Here is a 7,115-nt window from a genome sequence, read left to right on the forward strand (position 1 = left end):
CATGTCTGACTGCACACCACCTCCCCTCCAGCTCCATGTCCAGCCTCCAGGGGTACACCTACTAAAAAGGTTGAAAGTGGCCTGTCAGATTCAAGCAGTGTGTATTTTTCTCCTGTGCTTGATACAAAAGATAAGCAATTAGAATTTTAAGTGAGTATGGCTAAAAATAAAGTGCTGGCATATTACTGGCTGATAATCTGGGATGGAGGATGGCCTTTGCTGAACCAAAACTATTCTGGAGAAAGTTAAAGTTCTGAGTGGATATACCTGGAGACAACAGTATCTATTCTTATCACTTTTTAATTTTTTTAATAAGTGAGGCACATACCTATGAAGAATCATCAGCATGGGTATGATAGTCTTCTTTTTGAAATACAGGTTTTATCTGGATGGGAAACCATAATCACTAGAACTGTACATCTTAATTCCTTTTCAGAAACATCTCACCAGGGGGAGCAAAAGGCTGAAACATGTTTTTCTTCATTTTCCTTAATGTAACAGCTTGATATATCACTGCTGTAACAAATCTTTCCTGAACAGATTCAATTTCCAGGACAGTCTTTTGCAGTTTGTATGTTCCCACCACCACCACCTCTAAAATTAGAAGCAAATTTCTTAACAGAACAACCAGTTTTCACAAAATCAAAGTCAGAATCCATTCCTGCCTCAGGACTTGCCACCAGCTTACACTCTCCTTTAGGGCACAGTATGGCCTGCTGTAATGGGAAAATTTGCTCTACTGTCAATACACCTTTTTCAGTAAAACCATAAAGTGACAAAGGAATTGGCTCTCTGAGAAGCTGTTTCTCTACTCCAGCGTGTAAGGTATGGTGCCAATACAGCATCCTTCAGGAAGAGTACTTTTTTTTTAAAATGAGGGAAGAGGACACTTCTCTCTGAACTCTATGCAGGTATTCAGCTGCTTGCTGAACTTCATACAACCAATATTGCGTTGTTCCTTTACAGTACGTAAAATACCCTTTTTCTTTCCCTTAACTCTTGTAGGGTTTTAATAATTATTTTTCCTGTCTCAGACCTTTTAACGTTAAAGTTAAAAGGGGAAGAAATAAGTATTTTTTTTCTTTTAAAAAAAAAAGTGAGAAAATCGTAGTTTTTGCACACTATTACACACGTGCACTCTTATGTCCCCCCTTCTGAACAAACCACAACAGGTTTATTAAAAATCATACAGTATTTTTCACCTAAGTTTCATACAGCTGTTACTTCATCTTCCCCAAGTTACCACACAGCACACATTCTCCTCTTCACCTCCAAACGCTGTGTAAGATTCAGACCATGCTGAGTGATTGGAAACAGATGCTTTCTAACTTGGAATGATGAATTGTTACTGTGCTGCATTAGGCAGTGTACATGCTGTAGATTTTAGCTGAGATTGTTTGTATACTGTGAACGTTAATGAAAGGAATTAATTATTTTAAAACTGAAAAAATTGAAATATTTATCACACTTGGAAGTTGTTACCAAAGTTTGTAGATATATAATTGATAAAACAAGGATATATAGCTAATTTTATAGTAATGCACGTTGGTGGTCAGAGTTAAGGTTGAACATTTTAGAAGTTGGTAAAAGGAGTGGAACCTGGATAATGGGATAAGTTATATAGCAAATTAAATAAGTCTTATTGAGATAAGTTATGCTGAGTTTAAAATGTTAATTCACTTCTAATTAGTGTGAAATAAAAATATTTACCTTTCAGTTGTAAGTGCAGTCTTGACACAGCCTTAGCTATGGAATCGTTACATAAGCCTCGGTAAGCCATCACCTTCTTATGTGCGTTTGTGTGTATGTAGCAAACTTCAGCCATCCTATAACTTGCATTTATCATGCACCTTTGAACCACTTCACTACATTTTCATTTTATCTCTTCTGGAACCCTTTTGTCAGCATTCTGAATACCCAATCAACTACATTTAATCTGGGATAGCAAACTCATAATTGGTTTTTTCCCCCTTCCCAGTCCAAGTTGAATATGGAAATTTCTCACTGAAACTAAACTGACCTATGATGACTATGATAAATCCTGGACAGACAGGTTTGAAGTCTCATGGCTATGCAGCTCTAAACCATTAAGGTTATTAAAAACATGTCATTAGTGAAGATTCTCTGCCTTCCACTGGGAAACACAGCACTTGTTTCTCGCTATGTAACTGTATGGTGTGTCAGATCATAATGATTATATTTTTTAGGCCTGTGTGAATAGGGGAGTATTCAATTCGGATTTGGATTTGGCAGATATGGAGGACAAAGATCCTACAGGTCTGGGCTTTCCCCAGCCAGGACTGCAGCAGCTGGAAGTTATCAGGTGCCTCCTGCTCCTCCTTTCACCAGGGAGGTTGACTATCCTGGAATTTCCTGGGGCTACCATGCCACTGGCAGTCCCACCCAGGCCTCCCTTCTCAGACTGAGGAAGCACCTGCAGTTGGTGTGTGTACTCTCTTCCTGGATGGAAGGAATAGTAAAAAAAGCCAGAGGCTGGCATGCAATGCAGGCAAGAAAGCCAATCAGTGAAAATGGAAATGAAGGAGTCAGGGGGAGAGAGACAGGTTGGGGTGGGTGGGAAGGGGGATGTAGCAAATAAAAGTGGAGAGGTATCTGCTGCTACCTGGGGAGTATGCCAGGCAGGTTGTAGTGTCATAAATCCAATGTGTATATTGAGTCCATGAGTTTCTGTACCTAGGAGGTCGATGAAATGAAGTTCATAGGCCCACTTGTGAAAAGTGGTTTGTAAATTCAAACAAGCACGGAACCTCACTAACCTCACCACCAGAAAGCAAACTTCCTACAGCCCCAAACGCACTGAATGGATCAAGACCATGCCATGACAAGAAATGCAAAACCTGCCAACATATCTCCAGTACCCCCACAAACTGCACCAGAATCTATTACAGACAAGAATACCCAACTACCTGTGAGGGGCACATTTCTCACAAAAAAACCCACTCTCTCCAGTCTATGGCCTGATCCTCAAAAGGAATTTATATCCCCAGCAATGCTAAATACCCTCTCGATCAGAACACTGGATGGTGGACAGGACAGGTGTTCCTGGACAACCATGGCCAGATCCTACCACATCTGGCTGTGAGTTGCCCAATAAGCCAAGGGATCACAGTCCAGCGGCTCCACATCCTCAGTGAGGTAGGTAGCCACCAAAGCCTTGGCGCTACCTGTGTGAGGCTGGGGTCTGGTGTGTCTGGACCCCAACATTGAAGCCGTGCCCTTGGCCCACATTGGCAGCGGCTGGCATGGAGGAGACTGGCTGGTGCTGGTGCTGGGAGTGCTGGCATGGGAAAGTGGATCCCTTGCTTCTGCCCTTCTGCCTCCATGACCATTCACAAGCACCTCTATCAGCTGTCAGGGGCACATGTCATTCATGATGGCCACCATGATCTCCCGTGTCGTGTGGGAGTCATCCATCACCTTGGCTTGAAGGAGAGTCCACCAATGGCCTGACTTTGGAGCAAGGGGGAGACTTCCCTTTGGGCACACTCCCACTGGTGTCAGGCTCAGGAGGAACAAGGCCAAGGGCATCCCACCTCCTGAGATGCAGCACCATCCCTCGTGGTGGTGTTTCACCTCCTTGCCCTGGCTGATCTGCCTTCAGCAATGCTGGCAGATAGCATACTTGGAATCATCTGCCACCTCAAAATGATCCCACACTACAGTACCCCTGCCCCCCTGCTTCTGGGTTGAGGGTGGGGATCCTGTCTTATCCCCCTCCTCAGCGGGCTGAAGCAAACAGCAGGAGGAGCTGCCTCAGCTGAGCCACTTGCGTCCACAACCTCAACCTCCTCCGAGGTGCTTTCCAGAGGAGGAGACCTGGCTCTAGGGGAACTTTGAGGGGCGTGGAGCACAAACTCAGATTCCCCCTCGGTCCCCAGAATTTCTTTTGCTAGGGCGCTTGGGTCACACTGGGAGATGAGTGGGGTCATTCTGCTGCTGGTGGCTTTCTTGTGTTGCGGGAGGTGGTGCAGGTGCAGGGACAAGTACAGCTTCCGCCTTCTTCTTCCCATTGGCAGCAGAAGACTCATGGCTGCCAGAAAAGAGGATGCGTCTATGTTTGGCAGGGGGATGGAACTTGCAGCTCTAGCTCTCCTCGACTCCCTCTAGCCCCTCTCTCTCCCCTGCCAAAAGACCTGGCACCTGCCTTTCCAGCACGCTTCATATTAATCTTTCCTGTGCTAGAAAATGTGTCTCTGTGTGTGTGCCGCTGTAATACATCTTCTCTCTAACTAGTAATATCTGTTCTTCTCTGATTACAGTATGTACATGTCTGACTTCTTTCATGGTGTGTTTAGTTTATTGTATGTGTGTGTAATTAATACTAGTATCTCTACTGTATGTGTTTGAATTCTGTTGTGTTTACTCTATGTAATTAATAATATTAATATGTCTTCTTCTCTGTGCATGTGTGTGAGTATGTGTAATAGATGTGCTTTCCTGCACAGTGATGGATCACACTGCCAGAGAAAACACAACTTTCTTTTTAAAAAGCAGGATGCCGGGGAAACCAGAACAAATAGGTTTTTGGGGGAAGAATAAATTGAAAGAAATGCATTGGGTAGGGATAAGTAGAGGGATTCTAGGGAGGAGTAGTAAGCTATATCCAATCCTTTCCAAGAACAGAAACTAGCAGGAGACTGACTAGGAACCCAAACCAGTCCGGTACCTTTCAGATGCTGTTGCTCAAGCACAAACAGCTCACAAAAGGGACAAAAGGCTGCAGACAGAGGCTTATATGCTGTTTCTACATCCCACCCTCAGAGCACTATGACTGGAAGGGGACTCGGGGAACAATCACAGTCACTGGCCAGCTACAGATGTCAGTCTTCCCCCCCCCCCCTTCGCAGCTTCTGTTCCCCTGAAGGACTGCCTTCCAAATCTCCAAATCTTTTCCAAACCGATTCAGAGGGTTCTTTTTCCTCCTGATTCGATTCAGATTTGGTGATTCGGCCTCCAAATCAGGCCGAATCTTCTCCGAATTGAACTGGTGACCAAAGCTTTGGACAGCCTTAATATTTTGACAGGACAATAGCTATATTCTATTGTGAAATATTTTAGGCTATTTTAGATTATTAAACAGTTGTTGATTGTATTAGCTATTCTTTTCCTTGTCTTCTGAGTTCTGCCCAGCAGTAGCCATACTAATCATAATCTTAGTACCTCAGGCCTTCAACCAGCAATGTACTAAGCAGAATCCAATGGGCTCCAGAATGCAGTTAGGTGTATTAGCAATTATTCTTAAAATTCTCTCAAGTTTTTCTGAAGTATATGGCATTTATGGAGTTTGTAATGCTGTAATGTTGCATAAAGGTTTGATTGGTATTGATGTAGCTCTTTTAATAACTCACCTGTAGCCTGCCATTCATGAATAATGTATTCTGACTTACGTAAACTAAATCTTTATGGACACACCAAACCAGCTTAAAGTCCCCATAAACATAATGAATGAGGGATCTGAAATACCAAAACTCCTTTGCATTGTATTTTATGATGCAAACTGAATCAAACATTGTATGAGAAAGTAGGCAATATATGCTGGTGAAATTCTAGAAGCCTCATCAAAGAACTTCTGAAACGGAAATGTTTGACAGCTCTGTGTGATCTTGAGTCTTTCGTGCAGTGTTTGTTCAGGGCAACACAACAGAAAATGGAAACAGTGCTCAGCCACATGAGCTGCCTGAATTTACAAGGCTCAGTAGTTACAAATATACTGACTTTTCTTGCCCAACTACTGGATTTTGGAGGCTGTAGATTTTTGAGAGAGATCAGTTTGTAACCTATGCTTCAGCTAAAAACTTTACACTTCATCAATATTGTTTTTTCAGTGAAGAAAAATGTATAGTTTTGTATTGATACTTAAAGATTCCAAGATGCTAGGTGAATTAACCAATGTACCATTAAATTAAGACTTACATTTGAAAGCATTTTTTTCTATTTCTTATGGACATAAACTGGTTTTGCTTTAATACAGCTTGGGAGTTATTTATGCTGTAGTTTTCCATCTATAAGGTTATTGTGTGCAATAGAAATTAGGGCAACTTTCAAATATTGACAGAAAAAGTGGTCAGAACTAAACACTTGAATAGCCTTCAGCTGTTGGAATATTGCTATGATGATGTAAATATGATGTTATGCAATAAGGTCTCAGCTGTATTATTACCTTTTTGATGCTGATCCTGCCTCATTTAAATAACTGGCATAAAACTGCCATTGACCCATGATGTAAGATCAGTCTCCTTACAAAATAAACTGGGGCAGTCTTAATATACCTCTTGTGAGCAGGATTTTTCTAAATTAATAGATGATTTCAGACTAGTAATTTTAGTAGCTAGTTATTCGTGACAAAGTCTCAGTCTCATGAATTGGGATGGGGGAGTAGGCAGGGGGAGATCATGCACAAACCCATTGTTGTAAAGGAATCATGGAGTCTTGTTTTTTTCCTCCAACTTCAGTGTGTCCGGACACTATTTTGACTAGGTACCTTTTGATGCATGTTGGCTGCAGCTGAAGAATTCATTACTGGGTTGTCACAAGAACTAGTTAGACCAGAGGTGCATAGTATGGGAATACTAGCAATGTCTTATCTCTCTGAATAAAAAGGACAGAGTAGGAGTTGTAGAGATCCAGAAGCCCAAAGATATGACAGCTACTGTGGTTGACTTCACCGTAGGCAACATGTTTGTTGCTTTTTGCCCTAATATTGCATTGATGCACTAGATTTCAATTTCCAGAAGGTGATAAGCTAAAACAACTAGGTCCTTGTTGGACCTAGTGCTGGCCACGGGTGATGACCTGGTGAGGGGGCTGCGGGTGCTCGACCACCTGGGCGACAGCAGTCATCGCCTGCTGGAATTTACCATCCAGAGTAAGGTGACAAGGGCATGCAGTAAGGCAGCAGCCCTAGACTTTAGGAGGGCAAACTTCAGCGAGCTAAGGAGGATAGCTGGGGATGCGCTGAGGTCCCAGAGGGGAGGGGAGCCAGATGTCCAAGGAGAGTGGTTGCTCCTTAAGGGGGCGATCCTCCAAGCACAAAGGAAGGTAATCCCAATGAGGATCAAAGGGAGCAGGAGAGCACACAAGCCTCCATGGCTCAC

This window comes from Crocodylus porosus, unplaced genomic scaffold, assembly GCF_001723895.1.
Source record: "Crocodylus porosus isolate Cpor-Errol unplaced genomic scaffold, CroPor_comp1, whole genome shotgun sequence".
Lineage (NCBI taxonomy): Eukaryota > Metazoa > Chordata > Crocodylia > Crocodylidae > Crocodylus > Crocodylus porosus.